The sequence below is a fragment of the Pelophylax lessonae genome, assembly GCF_965119305.1.
Source record: "Pelophylax lessonae genome assembly, chromosome: 11".
Classification (NCBI taxonomy): domain Eukaryota; kingdom Metazoa; phylum Chordata; class Amphibia; order Anura; family Ranidae; genus Pelophylax; species Pelophylax lessonae.
This window is the reverse complement of record NC_138778.1, coordinates 192,710,624-192,730,003: the sequence shown is the minus strand read 5'-3', so window position 1 is coordinate 192,730,003 and position 19,380 is coordinate 192,710,624. Positions and strand designations below refer to the sequence as shown.

Sequence of the window (19,380 nt, the reverse complement as noted above, 5' to 3'; positions counted from 1 at the left end):
CGCGCTCGGTGGCCGGACTGGGGGTACCCCAAGGATCTATATTATCCAGTTTGTCGTCCGGCACTTGATAGTAGTTCTCACAGGAACAAAATAATAAAAGAAGAAAAAAAATTCCACTTATAAATGAAAAATATTGCTAGGACCAGAGATCCCAGCAAGGAACTAGATTCTTACGCCTGAGCAGAAAAAAGTGCATATGGCTGAGGTGGTGTATACACACTAGGACTGCTCATAGGCGTAGTCAAGCTTTTTCCTGCCTAGTGTCCTACTCCTGTAGGGGGCAGTATGTCCAATGATTAAGAATAATCAGGTGCTGTGTCCGAACAAAAGATAAATATTAGTTTTCACAAAGTCTGCTGCCTCAGTTTTTACGATGGCAAATTGTATATACTCTAGAATGTTATGAAGAGTGATCAGAGGAGTTGCAATTATTGCAAAGTCCTCCTTTGCCATGAAAATGAACCTAATCTCATAAAAAACATTTCCACTGCATTTGTAAAGGCAGCTTCAGGGCGCCAAAAAGTCAAGCAAGCAACAGGATGGTCTCCTTCATTTAATTCAGCTGTGGGATCGGGGCACCACCAGTGCAGAGCTTGCTCAGGAATGGCAGCAGGCAAGTGTGAATGCATCTGCACACACAGTTAAGATAAGAGATTTAAACACCTATTTAGGAAGCAGCTCTGAGTTTCAGAAGCTTGTATTTATTGTAAGAAATATAGCACATGAACTCTTTATAAAGTCACGTGCGTAGTGACGCAACGCGTCGGGAGGAGCCGGGTGACGTCACTTCTGCGTTTACGGCCGTAACCGGAAGTTCCTTTGTGTACCGCTATCAGCGGATTTTATGCTTGCTCTTTATTTTTAAAGTGCAAGTGCATTTTTTTGTTTAAATAAAACCCTTTTTGGAATTACTGCACCATAAGCGCTTTCATTTTCTGCATCCCCATGAGGCTTGATTGGTGCCTACAATATACAGCTGCACAGTAGAAAACCTGCATTGTGGCAAGAGATTTGCCCAATAAGGATTACACTATCCATCCTTTCGAGAGGATCGTCCAGTGGAGCCGGTTTTGGAGCAAAAAGCCTGGATTTTGGATTAAACACAGGCGTTTCATTTGTGTGTTTGAGGTAAGCGGCCACTACACACTATACAATATTGGGATTGGCTGGATTATTTACATCACCAATTATCGATTGTTTGAAGATTGGTTCACGCATATGGGACTTTTGTTTTTCAGCACGGCTATTTTGAGCATCTATTTTCACCTTACATTTGCATATTTGATGGATTGTTTTCTGTCATCTTTTTCAGCAACATTGTTTCACGTTTGATTTGGACATTGAGTTTATTTATTGGTGTATCTGAATTTATCCACAGCATAAGTGTCTTGACACATTATTATTATATTATGTTGCAGTTATAACACTGATTCATTTACATTTATTTTGAATTAGCGCCAATCTTGTTCACCATAGACATTTTAAACTAGATGCTATGTTCGATTTACAGGTAGATCCTATAGCAGGCACCTATAAGGCCACACACACACTGCACAATGACCCATGTATTTGGGCCCAGAGAGGAGAGTGCACATGTGTGCCTCATACCTGAAGTTTCCTAAATCGGGGAGGAGCTACATTCTATGAAGATATAATGTGGTAACTCAGGGTGCTTGCTATACAGACTCCGTGTTATTTTACCCTGGCAACATTAAAGGTTTACTTTGCTAAATAATATGTAAAGAATTCACTTAGAAAATCAAATAAATTGAAAACCTTTAGGCAAATGTTGCCATTTAGATCGCTTGGTAAAATGCAACCCAACGCACCAGAAAAATAAAAATTTTAGAATTTACGTTGACGGGCTGTAAAGCACATTCCTCCCACAATGAGGCAGAGGGGCAAAGCTGGCTATAGACTAGGGGCCTCCAGCACATAGAGATAGCAAAGGAATACCTAGAGGGGCTCTCCGGCAGACCCTCATCTCTGGCATAGGCCCACAGCTGTACAGGTTACGGAAGATGATCACCAGCCACAATGCAGCTGAGAGTAGAGGGAGAAAAATCACTGATCGGTTATCTCAAGTTGGACTAGTTGGAGAGGATAATCTAACTTTCCCAGTGTTATATTACAAACGGCCCAGAAATAGCTGCCCGCGCCCTGGCCTCCAGCTCTGTTGCCATGACAATGGGGCCACATTACTATAAATAGCTCGTCAGCACGAAACCTTGTGAGAGATCTCTGGAGCAGGGCCAGGCGGCAGAACAAAGATACATCATTTAAATGTTCCCCCCCCCCCCCACACCTTTTCCAAAACCCACAATACACTCTTTATACTTGTGTAAATGTGAGCAGCCTCCTCCCAATCAGTCATTAGCGGGTGACAGGAGCTCCAGCAGGCCTCTGCACAAACTATTGTTTAACAGTCAGTAACTAATGCCTAAAAAATAAAAAAAAGTTTGGAATTTTATGAAAACATCAAAATTAAAAACTAAAGCTGACCATACACTGTACTAGTTTTACTCAGTAGGTGGCCCTGTACCGTTCAACAAGTCAATTGTTCAATCTACTTTTGTGGATGAAGCATGCTAGAGAATTTCCAGCTGAACAGCACATGCATCCAATCAGATGCAGCCACTGTTCTGGTATACTGACAGCCAGCAGGGTTGGCTGTCAAAAATACAATAGCTACAGTGAGATTTGTTAATTTGTGCTGCATAGCATCGATGGAGGAATAGTTGTCTAGCTGAAAAAGGAAGGAAAAACCCCCCCAAAAAAACTAAACAATAGAGTAGGACTGGCTTTAGAACGGTAGATAAAAAATGCGGAAGCAGTCCCTAGTCCTGAGGTTCACATAGCTCTGCTCCACAATACAGCTGGCTAGCAGGAGTGGGGACAGCATCTTTTTTTTGCTACAGTTTTAGCGGGGTAGCGGGGAAAATGATCCGGTCTGCTGTCCCCTAAGGCAGGAAGTCGAGTGAGGGCAAGATGGCCCTCACTTGACTCTATGGCCTTGGAGGACCGGTGTAACGTGAGAATTACCTACCCCGTGAGAAAAACCTACCCTCGTCACTTCCTGCCAGAAACAGCTGAGCAGCGCAGCAGTGCGCATGCTCACAGCCCCGGATATGTAATGGAGCAGCCCAAAAAATTGGGCTAACTTTATCGTTTTCTTATTTATTTAAAAAATGTTAATTTTTTCCAAAAAAAATTGTGTTTGTAAGACGGCTGCACAAATACGGTGTGATAAAAAATATTGCAACAATCTCCATTTTATTCTCTAGGTTCTCTGCTAAAAATAAATAAATAAATTAGTGAATGTGAATGAATGTAGTGAATGTCATTAAGAACCTAATACGCTTAAGGAGGTAAAGTAACAATATATGCAGCTGCTTAACTGATAAACATGTAAAGTGATTATTGATTTTAGAAGGATAATCCTTCAAAGTACAAAAAACAGCAGCGCAAAAAAAAAAAAAAAAAATGGTAGTCATATGTAACCACCACCACAGCTTAAATGAATGATAAGGACTAAAATGATTAAAATCAAAAGTTACAAAATAAATGAATATAACATAATGTAAAGTCCCACAGTCCTTCAGCCGTAGATGATAATAAAGATGTGCATAAATTCCAGAGTCTGGATAGATATAGTGCAGGAAGGGATCACCAAACAATCCACCACCAAAGTGCCGAGGATAAGGCAGAAATGGACACTCACCGGACCTATAGGCTTATTCATTCTCATGAATAAGCTAGAATCACTTTAGAGAGATAACCTCCAACACTGCATCAGCTGTTTCTTATTCACTGACCCACCAGAACTCCGATACATGTGGGAGAAAATAGAGCCTCCACTAGTGCAATAACGTTTAACAGACTTTATTGCAAAAACAATAATAAGACAATTGCACTCACTTGTATTCTCATAAGTACAGGCACATCAAGTAAAAGATGAGGATAGACAGCCTTTGGCTTTAATGACTGGCTCCACGCCAAGCACAGTGCCGCCGGGTGCTTCCGTCACCGTCAAATGTTGTTGCTGGGTAGGCCATCTGGCCATGCCCGATGCGTTTCGTCACTTCTGACTTTGTCACTGGGGGGCCTCCTTCACTGCAGCACACTCGACTTGCTCCTTGCACTGATTCTGCTTCCCTCACTTGAGCTTTGCTTTACAGTGGACTGAAAGAGGCTGCTACCAGTTTAAATCCTAATACTTGCACTGCTTGCATTTAAAAAGTAATTTGATAACGCATGTGACCAGAAAACCCTGACTGCCTGATTTTCCCAGCCTTATGCTGTTGTACCTGAAGGGGAAAGGGACAATGGATGGGACACTGTACATGAGCAGGCTTCCTTGTCTGAAATCACACCTGTCTAGGTCACCGTCTGCGTAAATTCTTCTGAAAACCTATGGATTTGAATCTATGGAAACTCTAAGGCTGGTCATACATTATACAATTCTCTTAATCAATTTCCTTTAGATTTACATTCAGCTATCTAGTACAAGGGACTGTCTGATTACATACAACATTTAAAAAGGGTTTAGGATGCCCTTTTATTATATGGTTTTGGTAAATCTAAAAGAAAATTGAATAAGAAAATGGTATATTTAAAATGTTAACCTAAGTTAACGTTTATCTAAATCTAAGAACAAGACAGTGGCTTCATTAGTTTTCTTGATTTTCACTTGGTGATCCTGCCAGTGACACACTTCCTGTTCTGTCTCAGAGTCACAATCCTCAATCCCTGTACAGTATTTTATGGAGGAGAAGCGTTATCACACAGGGACGGGAGGGTTTAAGGATGATGGAACCTCTAAGATCACAAAGGCTGAGCGGTCTGTTTAAAAGAGGACAGAACTACTGCTCTCCATAATAAAGGGGGAGGTGTTCTATAGTCGCCTAGAGAATTGGGTCCAAAGCTGGTAATGCAGCAGAGGCAGAGAGCACATAAGTCATCAGCTCACTTGATTTATGGCAGGATCAGCAGGTATTTTTTGCACTTCTCAAATAGATAAATATGTATTCAATGGTATATTTAACAGACCAAGAGGGAGCAAAGAAGATTAACCAGTTCTGGACCGGAAGGATTTGCCCCCTTAACAGCCTCCAGACCGCCCGCCGCAGACTTACTGCGGCAGGGCGTCCCTCCCGCGCGAACCGACGTAACTCTACATCGTACGCGCGCCTGCAGCTAGGGGGCAAGCGCGCACAGCCTGTGGTGCGTTCCCGCCCCTGCTCGTCAGCGGGGAAGCCGATGCATGTGTCAGGTGGCTCCGATTGCCGCCTGACACACTCGATCGATCCCCGCAGAGAGAGAAGGATGGTCGGCTGTTGTAAACACAGCCGACCGTCCTTCTCCCTGGGATGATCACAGAGCTCATGTGATCCTTCTATATAGGATCACATGTCTCTATGGTCATCTCAGAAACCCAACCCCCATACAGTTAGAATCACTCCCCTAGGGTCACATTTAACCCCTTGGATAACCTATACTGTTAACCCCTTCCCTGCCAATGGCATTATTACAGTAACCATGCATATTTTTAGCACCGATTACTGTAGTAATGTCACTGGTACCCCCAAAAGTGTAAAAAATGTCAGTAAGGTGTCTGCAAAAATCGCAGATCGCCGCCATTACTAGTAAAAAAACAAAACAAAAAAAACAATGACAAATCTTTCCCGTAGTTAGTAGACACAAATTGGCCTAAAATGTTAAAAAAATTTAGATTTTTAATTTTTTTTGTTTGAGAATGTCATAGCAGAATGTGAAAAATATTGGTTTCTTTTTTTTCAAAATTGTCGCTCTTTTTTTTGTTTATAGCGCAAAAAAAAAAAAAAAAAAAAAAAAAAAAAAAAAAAAAAAAAAAAAAAAATCGCACAGGTGCTCAAATACCACCAAAAGAAAGCTCTATTTGTGGGGGAAAAAAGGATGTCAGGGGGGAAAATCTTCCGGTCTTACAGTGGTTAATGACCAGACCATTTTTTTGCGAGTCAAGAACTACGTTACTATAACGGAAAATTGCACGGTCATGCGACACGGTACTGAAATAAAATTGATTTCCTTTTTTTCCCCACAAATAGAGCTTTCTTTTGGTGGTATTTGATCACCTCTGCAATTTTTATTTTTTTTATAAACAAAAAAGTGCAAAAAAAAAAACACAATTATTTTTCACATTCTGCTATATAATTACTTGCAGCCCCTCTGTTATAATAAGCTATACTACAGTGTCTGTTTTGTTTTTTTTTAATTCTGCAGCTAAATACCTTATTTCACATTGCTGCTGTGCGGTCATGTGACCTCCTGCTGCTCTCCTTCCCCAATCTAAGGACTACAGTGGGAGGGGCGGAGATCCTCCTCTGAGGTCGCCAGCCGGGAGGTCACGCGACCACACACACACATCAGCGATGTGAAATAAGGTAATTAGCTGCAGAATTTAAAAAAATAAAAACACAGCCAATGTGTAGCATAGCTTGTTATAACAGAGGGGCTGGCAGTAGTTGTGCTAAACTTATTGCCAAACGAAGTTGCGACGGGAGGGGAAGGGAGGGCCAGGTTTGGAGATCGGCTCACAGACTAGGAAATTACAGGCAGGGAGGGAGGGGGAGAGCGAGAGACAACACAGCAGGATGACGGAGGCACGTAAAACTGACCCCGGTATCATAGATCAGCAACCATGATTACCGTGGTCAGCACACCTAGGGGAACACAGGAACAGGCAGGATTCAACCAGGTATTTTACAGAATAAAAAGGGACAAATGACACCTCACAAGCACTGTGCTGTTTAACATGCTTTAAATTGGTGGTTCTCAACTCCTGTCCTCAGGACCCAAACAGGCCAGGTTTACAAGATAACTGAAATACATCACAGGTGATATAATTTGCTGCTCAGTGATTGCAGTATTCTAGTCTGAATCTCCCCAAGGTAATACTTAAAATCTGGCCTGTTAGTGGGTCCTGAGAACAGGAGTTGAGAACCACTGCTTTAACCACTTCTGGACCGGAAGGATTTACCTCCTTAACGAGTAGGCTATTCTTTGCAATTTGGCACTGCGCGATTTTAACAGACAATTGCGCGGGCATGCAATGCGATTTATGTCTTTTTTCTAAAGCGTGACTTATGTCTTTTTTCCCCACAAATAGAGCTTTCTTTTGATGGTATTTGATGACCTCTGCAGTTTTTTTTTTTTTTTGCAATAAAAACAAAATTAGACCAAAATTGGAGGAGAAAAAAAAAACAAAAAAAAAAAAAAAACCTAAAACATTTTCTACTTTGTCTTATAAAAAATAACCAATAAACTAAATTTTTTGGCCGCTGGGGCACTTTTGGTGTCCCCTTGGTGATATATGCCACAGCCGTGGCATTGTCCGATTGAATCCTTACCAGACACCCCTGCAGACGCTCTGTCCACTGGGACAAGCAAAGCCCGATCGCTCGAATTTCCAGGCTGTTGCTCGGCAGACTGGACTCTTCCCGAGACCAAAACCCCAATTCCATGCCCAGGACTCCTCCCCACCTGGACACACTGGCATCCATGGTAACCACTGTCTAGAACAGGGGGAGGAAGAATTTCCCTGGTCAAAGCGTCGGGGAACTAAGGCACCAAAAAAGAGACCCTCTCGCACCCCGACTCAACAAGATCAAATTGTCCAAAGACTGGATTCTTGTCCCATTTGGTTAGAATTTCCTTTTGCAAAGGTCTGGTATGGAACTGAACGAATGGGACAGCCTCGAAAGGTGGAGACCATCAGGCCCAGCACCTGCATAGAGAGATGACCGGCGATTGGATAACAGTAGCCAAATCGCTTGCAGAAATTTCAAGACTTTTGTTCCCGGGAGAAACAACCTGGCTGAGGATGAATCCAGAGTCAGCCACAGGAAGTCCAACCTGGTGGATGGGTCAAGGCTGACTTTTGAAAGTCCAGCAGAATTCCTGCAGAGTTCTCACCGTGATATACAGATCCTCTTTCACCACAGATGACGATTCTGCCCTCAGGAGATCGTCCAGGTACCCCAGTACCGAAATCCCCCGCTGTCTGAGCAAGGCACCGGAGTCAACACCTTTGTGAACACCCAAGGAGCTGAGGGGAGACCAAAGGGTAACACCACAAATGCTCCTCGCCTATGGCAAAGTCAAGAGAACACTGATGCCCGAAGTAGACCGGGATATGAAGGTAAGCGTCGATATCGATGGAGGCTAGAAAGTCCCCTTGATAAAGGGAAGCGACCACTGTGCGAATAGATTCCATTGTGAATTTTTGAACCTGCACAAAGTGGCTCAGGGCCTTGAGATCCAGGATTGGACGAACCATCCCCTCTTTCTTGGGTACTGTGAAGAGGTTTGAATAAAACCCCTGAAAACCTTCTGACTCTGGAACTGGGACTATTATCCCTTGAGACAACAAATCCTGCATCGCTCCTAGATGTCCTTGATGCCTATCCGAGAACAGAGGCAAATTAGATCGGAAGAACCTTGCTGGGGGCAAGGATTGAAACACTCTCGAAACTGGACCAAATCCACGAGATACTCGAGTACCCATTTGTCTTGGATGAACGAGGTCCATGGGCCTGGAAAGAAGACGTCCCCCCACCCCAAGAACGGGTGAGGGCGTCCTTTCAGGCGGAGGAGGGCTTATCCGCGAGGCCAGAGGTGCACGCCTTGGGCTTACCAGCCCAGGATCTCTTGGAACCCCTTGGGAAGGGGAGAGAGGATTTAGAAGTCCTGCAACTCTGTGGGACGAAAGGTGCCGCTTGTGAGACCCCTTATGATCTCTTTCATGGAGGCTCCAAACAGGCGGTCCCCCTACAAAAGGAAGATCTGTCAGAACCTTTTTGGAGGCTTGGTCCGCAGACTAACATTCCAACCAGATCACGCGGCGTAAAGTCACCGCTGTCACCAACGCCCTGCATCCAAGGAGGCATCACAAATACAATGCCTTGCGAAAGTATTCGGCCCCCTTGAACTTTTCGACCTTTTGCCACATTTCAGGCTTCAAACAAAGATATAAAACTGTCCATTTTTTGTGAAGAATCAACAAGTGGGACACAATCATGAAATGGAACGAAATTTTTTTGGATATTTCAAACTTTAACAAATAAAAAAACTGAAAAATTGGGCGTGCAAAATTATTCAGCCCCGTTAATACTTTGTAGCGCCACCTTTTGCTGCGATTACAGCTGTAAGTCGCTTGGGGTATGTCTCTATCAGTTTTGCACATCGAGAGATGGAAATTTTTGCCCATTCCTCCTTGCAAAACAGCTTGAGCTCAGTGAGGTTGGATGGAGAGCGTTTGTGAACAGCAGTTTTCAGTTCTTTCCACAGATTCTCGATTGGATTCCGGTCTGGACTTTGATTTGGCCATTCTAACACCTGCCATGTGTTAGCCATGTGGCAAACTTTAAACAACACTTTTTATGGATACCCTTAAGAAATGGCTTTCTTCTTGCCCCTCTTCCATAAAGGCCAGATTTGTGCAGTATACAACTGATTGTTGTCCTATAGACAGAGCCTCCCACCTCCGCTGTAGAACTCTGCAATTCATCCAGAGTGATCATGGGCCTCTTGGCTGCATCTCTGATCAGTCTTCTCCTTGTATGAGCTGCAAGTTTAGAGGGACGGCCAGGTCTTCGTAGATTTGCAGTGGTCTGATACTCCTTCCATTTCAATATTAATCGCTTGCACAGTGCTCCTTGGGAGGTTTAAAGCTTGGGAAATCTTTTTGTATCCAAATCCGGCTTTAAACTTCTCCACAACAGTATCTCGGACCTGCCTGGTGTGTTCCTTGTTCTTCATGATGCTCTCTGCACTTTAAACGGACCTCTGAGACTATCACAGTGCAGGTGCATTTATATGGAGACTTGATTACACACAGGTGGATTCTATTTATCATCATTAGTCATTTAGGTCAACATTGGATCATTCAGAGATCCTCACTGAACTTCTGGAGAGAGTTTGCTGCACTGAAAGTAAAGGGGCTGAATAATTTTGCACGCCCAATTTTTCAGTTTTTTATTTGTTAAAGTTTGAAATATCCAATAAATTTCGTTCCACTTCATGATTGTGTCCCACTTCTTGTTGATTGTTCACAAAAAATTACAGTTTTATATCTTTATGTTTGAAGCCTGAAATGTGGCAAAAGGTCGCAAAGTTCAAGGGGGGGTGAATACTTTTGCAAGGCACTGTATATAGCAACCCCTGTATTAACTGGTCTGCCAGCTCCACTATTTTGTGAGGGAGCAGACCCGCTTTCAAATCTTGGCGTAAAAGCTTCACCAACTCTGTCGAGGTCTGAGACTGATGTGAATGTGCAATGTATATGTAAAGCACTGCGTAAATTGACAGCGCTATACAAGAACCTGAAATAAAATAAAGTTAGTCAAAAAAAAACAGCAGTGATGGATATCCTTTCACTGTAGGGAAGACATTTTTGTGCACCACTGAGCAAGGATTAGTTGTAGCAATCTCTGTGCATTTTAGAGACTTAAGAATTTCCACTATGCTGGACAATCTTTTACCACATCTGACTGATCCCACTCTCTATGTAAGGGGGTATTATAAGGCCGGGTCCCTCCCACAACTGTGCCGGGTCCCTCCCACACTGGCAATGAACACCACAGTGATGAGATCACTGCTACTTTTACAAGATCATAACTGGTTTTGCAGAAGCATTTGGTGCAGATAAAGTATATTCCTTTGCATTTATTGGGCAATATATATTTTTTTGTGTATAGAGTCCAATTTTAAAAATTGCGCTGTGTCTATAGATGCACACAGCCTGGCACAGGAGCAAGCATGTCGGCCCCCATAACAAGCAGCTTGCTATGGGGGCACACACAGAAGGAGGAGGAGCAGAGGAGGTAAGGGTCCACTTTATGCTATAGCATTGAAAAGAGCAGGCAATTCTAAACCAGATTTATTTAAAAAAAAAATGTGACTTTACTATTACTGTAAATACAAGAGAACTAATAACTTTCACTAATAAAAAAAATATGGACAACATGAAGCTTTTTAAATATTTACCAATATGATATACATAAATAACTCCAATGATAATCTTCTATATGGGACAAAAAAAAAACAAAAACAAAGGGATTAAAGACAGAAATGCTAAGATATAAAATCACCATATTTATTTTATGCTATACTGACAGAGGTGAAGGGAGACTCTGATAGATTTCTATGGAACGTTGAAGGGTTAGAACCCCAGTAATATTTTTATTGCGGTTGGCGTCCACTCTAGGGAAAATGACCCCTCATTTCCAGTCCTGGTGACAAGAACGTTGATAATTTTACAGTTGTGGCCAAACCTAGAGGGAAAATCTTTCAAAGGGGGCAGATGTGGATGACTGCTACCAGAGGTGGGATGTGCCCCAACTCCTTATGGTACGGTTACGCTTTAACACTGTTTTAGAAGAAACCCGAAATAAAACTAATCACGGCAGTACTTGAGAAAAATTAGCTACATAACCTCAGGCTGCAAGCTGGTTGTCACCTGACAGAGAAGGCAATGTGCCCCTCCAGCTGCTGTGGAACCACAAGTTCCATAGTGCCTTCTCATTTTTTTCCTCTGCAGCAACCAACATCTCTATCTTAAGAAGTGGCTGCATTCCACATGCAAGAAAGCAGGCCACATCCGCAAGAAGTCTTCCCTGGGATCGTGCAGTACAAGACGACATCTAATGACATGAAAGTCATTTCCCTTCAGCATGAAAAGCAGAACCTCCCGTCATGTGCAGCAAGCGCTGGATCAACCCTTTCATTTGCCCTCCTCCGTGAGTGAGGGCCACCCCTTTCCACCCCCCTCCTTCTGCTGCAGCCAGGCTAAAAATAGCTCTGCTGCTCCCAGTTTACACAAGCAGTTTGAAAGGAGGGGCCCGCTGGCCCTGGATGGGAAGCAAGTATTAGCCTGTCTCATACAATCTAGGAATACTCTGCACTGCTCCAGAGGCTCTCCTGTCCCACAGCCTCCACATCACCCCCACCACAGCTCTAAGCATCGGAAAAGATACAGGCCCAAAGCCAGAGAGGCCTTGTAACTAGACGCAAATAAGATCATCCTTTAAATCCAATTTTAGAAGATTATTGTGACACAACGCGATACAAACATTTTAGGATGTTTTCTAGCCAGGAGACTAAAAGCAAATGGAACATAGTTAGCAGTGTTGGGGCCCATGCAGCCAGGCAAAGAATCTATGGATATCTACAAAGGTTCTTAAGCCAGCCACAGTACAGTGATTTCCTTTCCAAAGAAAATCGCTCAATTCCCTCATCAACGCAGTCCGTGTTGATGGGGGAATCCCTCCCGCAGAGCTATTGTGCTGCCCCGGCCGAGGGGACACACTAATTATTGCTAACGGCTATAGCCACTGGCAATATTTGCATGAAAAAATTCTGATCAATCAACTTGGGTAAACTCAGCCTGCCCATACATGGTTCAAATCTTGGCCGGTCCCTGCCATCTATGGTCGACTTTACTAGCAGAGGCTGGCAACAAGATCCTGTGCAAAAAAAAAAAAGAAAAAACAACGCCCAATATAAGGCTCCATTCACACCAGATTGCGGGTGGAATTGCCACGATTTCAAATCGCTGCAGGGCACATTTGCGATGCCTTTACTTCTAATGGCACCCCAATTACGCCATGATTGTCGCACAGTAAATCAGGCTACAATCGTGGCAAATTGCAACACTGCTGTCCAAAATAAGCTCATGTTACTTTTTGAGTGACAAGCGCTGTGCGTTGCGATTGCAGTGCGGTTTACTGCGCAACAATTGCAGCAAAATTGTGGCACACTTAGGGTGCCAATAAGAAGTAATGGCATCGCAAATGCGTTCCGCATTTTGCAGCAATTTGAAATCGCGGCGATTACGCCCACGATCAGGTGTGAATGAAGCCTATTGGTCAGCAAAGTGCTCCTGTAAACACGAGACACGTAAGCCTACACATCCACAAAATTCTTCTACCATTCTTGTTCAATTTTATGTATGTACAAACAAAAATACTGACCATGAACACACATTTTCCAAATCTTTGCAGAGCACAATTTTATGTGCTGTAAAAGCATGGGCCCACCAATGCAGTGTTCAAATTTGTAAAATACTATACAATTTACTGTTCTATTGCAGCATTTATTTATTTTTTAAAAAATCGTGTGTATGAGCCCTTATGTTCCAACACACCGCTGACTTCCTGTCCAGTGTTCCCCCTAGAACACAATTTGGTTGCCTCCAAATGGATACAGCAATTGGCAGAACAACAAAGGCACATACATGTGTTTTGGGGGAGGGGCTGTCACTTTAGCGCCTGAATGGGCAGAATGGCAGATTCCCTTGAAAAGGAAACATCTTGAGATAACCATGGAGGCTGGCGTTTTCAACATCTGCTTCTAAAAAGGGCAAGTACCTGGCTATCAGCAATAGTTGACACTATTTGTTTCCTTGGCTTTGTAGATAGTATTAATGCCTAGCAATCACAAACAACATCAAAGACACACCTTAAGGGTTTACACTGTAGCGATGTCAGACATTGCATGTAATTCGCACCGCACTGCTGTGCAGATCACGTGCGATGCAAATTCTGCCATATAGATCATATTGCTGAGTTTGCATTGCGTTCGGACCAAACTCGTGCAGGACCCTTTTTTGGTCTGCACCAGAATCGGATCACATGGCTGTTCACACCCATGCGATCTGATTCCTGTCCAAATTGACAGTTCACACTGCGATCTGATCTGGGGGTGTAATTAACTTTGTACTGAACTGTCTGCGAGTCAGGTGCGATGCGGGAACCCGCAGTGGATTCGCAGTGTTCCCACCGAATATCAATGTGAGCCGAGCCTTAAGCTTCATGTATACTGCTGCTAATAAACTGACGTTTAGGAGAAGTTGGGCGTCTTTTTCAGCAGCCCCCAAACTCTCCTCTAGGTTATCTTATCTGTACATGTAGACTGTAGTACATGTAGTTTATAGTCGTTTAGTGGCACTTTTTTTAAAAGCAAAAAATTGCGACCAGGACAGATGTTTATTGGCATTTAAAAAGACCAAACGGTTGTAACAGCGTGCAAAGGTGTCTAAACGTAGTAAATAGTGTTTTCGTTTTTAATGGGGAAACATTTCTGACCATGTGCAATGTGGAAAAAAAACAGACTTTCCAGAACCATTGACAGAGAGCGAGAGAGACCTACATTTTAGGTATTTGGGAGGGCATACCGATCAGTACAATCTGGGAAAAAACTATTCTAAACTAAAACAGTCATGAACGCTGCTGAACACGGCATGTAAAAGGGCCAAAACAGGCTTTTTTTAAAAAAGTTTACTAGCTGTCAAGTTCCAGCGCTCAGAAGAGGTTTTCAAATGTCCCATGCACATAAAGCCTAACTGTTTTAACCAATATCATACCACACAACACAAATACTTTAAACGTAGAAGTTCAGCCAAAAAGTAAGACTAAACAATCTAACCCTGTAAAGCAAAAAAATGGATTTTTGTAAAATCTTACCGTAAAATCCTTTTCTCTTAGCTCATTGACAGACATAGTCCTCGGTGATTCAACACCCTCGGGTTATGCTGCCCTCTACAGGAGTAGGACTAGACAGGAAAGAAAACGTTGTGGCCACACCCTAGGGGCAGTCCCAGAGGGTATATCCTCTCACTTCCTGCTCTAGCAAATCAGTTATGTCACAAAGCAGTGTTTAGAGAATTTAACCCAACCCAACTCAAAAACAGAGGGGCGGGTACTACGTCTGTCAATGAGCTAAGAGAAAAGGATTTTACGGTAAGATTTTACAAAAATCCATTTTTCTCTATCGCTCATTGACAGACGTAGTCCTCGGTGATTCAACACCCTCGGGACGTCCCAAAGCAGTACCACAAATGAGGGGTGGGAAAATGGAAATCAAATCCAATCTAGAAGGCCCAACCGGTGCCAACTAGAAGTTTACCATGCTCATCCTCAGTGATGAGACTCAACAGAAATTTTTCAACAGAAAAAAACCCTCGAGGTAGACCACCGGTCTCCTCAAATTGCGGCCTGCAAAACCTTGCGGCCAAATGAGGCATCCGCCGATGCCATCACATCAATCTTATAAAATTTTGTAAAGGTATGTACCGACGACCAGGTGGCCGCCTTACATACCTGGACCACTGACGCCTGATGGCGATAGGCCCAGGAAGTACTGAGCGCTCGAGTGAAGTGCGCCCTAACAGGAAACGGAGGATTCCGACCCTTAATAGAATAAGCCTGTACCACCGTCTGACTGATCCATCTAGATATGGTCGCGGAAGACGCAGGCAATCCCCTTCAAGGGCTATCCGTGATCACAAAAGTGAGTCCGTCTTACGAAAACCACTTTAGGAAGGAAGGATGGATTCGGAAGAAGAACCACCTTATCCCTATGAACCACCAGATCTGGGGAACGACAGGATAATGCGGCCAGTTCTGACACCCTGCGTACAGAAGTAATGGCCACCAAGAAGGCCACCTTCTGGGATAATGTAAGCAAGGGAATCTCCCTGATATCTTCAAAGAGAAGTTTCTGAAGAACCGACCACACTAAATTAAGATCCCAGGCGGTAAGGGTGCGTGCACTGGCGGAGCCAGCTGTCGCACCCCCTGGATGAAATTCCGCACCAAGGAATGATTAGCCAAAGGTTTCTAAAAAGAAGATTGCTAATGCCGAAAACCTGACCCTTAATCGTGCTCAAGGATAGTTTCTGCTCAACCCCTTGTTGCAGACAGACCAAGATTCGGATCACCGAATAGGTATGTGGGGGAAATCCAAGAGATTCACACCACGCAATATAAGACTTCCATGTGCTGGAAGTCGCTTTCCTTGCTTTAACTGGAAGCAGGAATAACTGAAGCTGACACTCCCTTGTCCTTCAGTACCTGGGTCTCAATGGCCAGGCCATTAAGCCAGCGACTGTAAAGCAAGATGGAAGATCGGTCCCTGAGACCGCAAATCCTCCCTGAGAGGAAGTCTCCAAGGAGCGTCCGCGACTAGCCTCACCAAGTCGGCGTACCAGGCTTGACGAGGTCAGTCCGGAATTTCCAGAATAACTGGAATTCCCTCCACCTCTATCCTGCGAAGAAGTTCCCGCAGCAACTTGAGAGGATGGAAGGCATGCCGTAGCTGATACTGCCCCCACGGGACGATTAGCGTTTCTGCTGCGTCCGCTAGAGGATCGCAGTGCGAGCTACAAACCTCCGCACCTTCCTGTTGAGCCAAGGTGCCAACAGATCCACATCCGGGATGTCCCAATGAAGGGACAGCTAGTGAAAAACCTCTGGATGAAGAGGCCATATGCGATTGGATCTGAATCGGGCTGCTCTAGAGCTGCTCGATCCAGTAAATCAGACAAAATCTGATCGCTCTCAGTTCCGATACCCTATTGGTAATCTGGATACTATCGGAAGAAATGACTTCCCCTGGTTGAGCATCGGAGACTTCCTGGTCCGCTCGCTCAACCGGATCCGATTGTCCAGGGAATCGGAATTCTGATTCCATTAAAAAAGAATCTCCTTCAGGAGAATTTGGGTATGAGACTGGGTATACGGTACTGCCTCTAAGAAGGCCACCATCAGTCCCAGCCAATTGACGGACAGCAACATCCGAATCGTTGACTGAACCTTCTGGAGTTTCTCCGCAAGGAGAAACTCTCTTGCCCAGGATGTATCCAACCTTAGGCCCAGATAGTTCAGTCTCCTGGTGGGAACCAGGGATGATCTTTGGGAAAGCGAAAAAACGCTGATGTCCTGCGATGATGGGGATATAAAGATAGGCCTCCTAAATGTCTATGGACGCCAGGAAATCCCCCTGATGCAGGGAGGCCACCACTGTACGGATGGACTCTCTCTTCCCAAGTCCAGATTTGGACGCACCTTGCCCTCTTTCCTGGGCATTGTGAATAGGTTCGAATAGAACCCCTGAAACCATTCAATGTTAGAAGGGAAGAATCGCACCGGTGGAAGTGATCGAAACTCGATCCTGTGTCCTCCAGAAACCGGTGAAGACAACCCCCCCACCCCAGAGATGGGTAGGGGCGCATCAGGCTATATTCTTCAGGCTTGGCTGAGCCGGACTCTTTGTTTACCCGACCAGCGCCCTTTGAAACCCCTCTAAAGGGGCTTTGGAGGGTTTCGCCTTATCGCCCGCCCTCGCGGAACGAACAACTCTTATGAGCAGAAAAGGAAGGTCCTCGTTAGTTACGAGGTCCTTTTATCCTAACAGTCTGTGGCAAGACAGCAGGTGGTACCGTCTATCCTATAAAGAGGAATTCCTCAAAACGGATAGCACCTAGCCATGCGTTTGGAAATAACAGGGGTTCGTTTCAAAACGACCCCATTTGGGTAAAGGAAAATCCTTCGCCCTTTTGGTAGGCTAACAAGTACCAAAAAAGGAATCTCAGTCTCAGCTACCTCTGCCGGTGTAACCTCAAGACTAAAGGTTTCCCGGATGGACACAACTAGTGCATCCACCACTCTTGTGCTATGGCGGAGGCAGAAACGTGCTCCTCACTGCTGAGGAGATATTACCTGAGACAACAGCCCCCTAGGAGGGACCTGCAACTGCATTGTATCTGAAGTATCTGATAAACAATAGGGGTAGGCGGGGGTCGCTACTTGACCCCCGTCCCTGACAGGCCACCTCCACCCGGGATACCAAAGACTCCAAAACTGCCGATAATGCATTAAAAACAAGTGGGGTACTGGAGGGTCCTGCGGCCACTTTGAGGGGATCAGGTGGGGATACCTATGCGGCAGGGTCAATGATTATACAGGACACTTGCCAGCGACAAAAAATGACAAAGTAAAAAACTTTTTTTTTTTTTTTTTGTGTCCCCCAGTCGCAACAGCGCCCCTCAGTGTTACCTGCCTTTTTGGACCCCACAGAGAGAGAGAGAGAGAGAGAGAGAGAGAGAGAGAGAGAGACCCCAAGGCTCATCCCTGATGCACAGAAGTTTTCATCAGCTTGCTCAGTGCTGTCCTGTTACAGACAGGAAGTCTTTGGCCCTATTTCCTGGGTAAAGGAGGCGGCTCCGCCCCTTAACACGCCTGCCGGCGCCTCCCCCTGGCTCCATGAGGTGTTTGAGTCACCTCAAACATGGCCGCCCCCATGCTGGAGACACGAGGCTACACCAAAATGGCGGCCTCGTGCGATCTACCAGACAATGGCAGCGGCCTGCACAGAATAGCGGCATGTCTGCAGAGGGATCTCGGCCTCACAACCCTTCACCCTCATGGTGGTCAGCGTGGTCGGCGGTACCGGACCCTGGCGGGCCGTATGCGGTCCGTGGCCGTCGGGAGGCATCTGCTAGCTGGAGGAATGATCTGGGATGCAGTATACATGTATAGACATCGCCCTGTGGCTACCGACAGGTAGGATACCTTATACTATCACAGTAAAGTTCTAGTACTGCCACTGACTACAATCATTTTCACATCTTTACAATTAGATTGTCAGCTCCCAAACCAAGCCTCCTGGCTTCTTGTACACAAAAATCACACTCAATTAGGGGGATCTGTGACATGTTATAGGATAGAGGGGAACCCATCCTTACCATTACAGAGAGGGGCCCGCGTTCACCACAAGACCCGTCAGGGGGAAAGGGGGAACATACTACTCACCATACCGGAACCAGGCGGGCGCCAACTCCTGACAGTACCCCTCTCCACCGAGGTAGGAGGGCTGTTGACCAATACGGACGCCGTGACTCATGGTCTTTGGCGTTTCAGCGAGACGTTTAACTCGCAGGGTCAGTCCCCGTCCAGTGGGACTATGTCGCGGCCGACCCAGCGCGGAGCTATGGCCTGCACGCGCTCGTAGGCTGAACTGGGGTGACCACTGGATCTCAACATCCAGCCCGTCGCCCAGTTCAGCTTTCTTGCTTGAAGATCTCACAGGAACACTGGAGAAAAAAGCTGTCTAAAAAAATCTTTTCTAAGAAAAAAATCCTGCCAGGACCGAAGATCCCAGCAAGGTATCTAGGTCCTTACTCCTAACTAGACAGAAAAAAAACTGATTTGCTAGAGCAGGAAGTGAGAGGATATACCCTCTGGGACTGCCCCTAGGGTGTGGCCAGAACGTTTTCTTTCCCGTCTAGTCCTACTCCTGTAGAGGGCAGCATAACCCGAGGGTGTTGAATCACCGAGGACTACGTCTGTCAATGAGCGATAGAGAAAACTGGATTTTTGTGTTGACGTAAAAATCTTTTTCTCTGCTGTTCATTGACGGACACAGCTCTAGGTCTTCTTGACCCTTGGGTTTATGCTGCCCCCTACAGTAGTAGGACACTAGGCAGAAAACGTTTGACTAAGCCTATAGGGCAGTCCCAGGGGGTATGCTGCCACTTCCTGCTATAGGTCTTCAGTTTTGTAA

General features: G+C 45.0%; 1 protein-coding gene across 2 annotated transcripts in view; it reads right to left on the bottom strand.

Moving 5' to 3' along the window:
• Nucleotides 1-19,380, bottom strand: part of GNAS (GNAS complex locus) — a 385,873-nt gene that overhangs the window by 39,886 nt on the left and 326,607 nt on the right. The window lies entirely within an intron of this gene.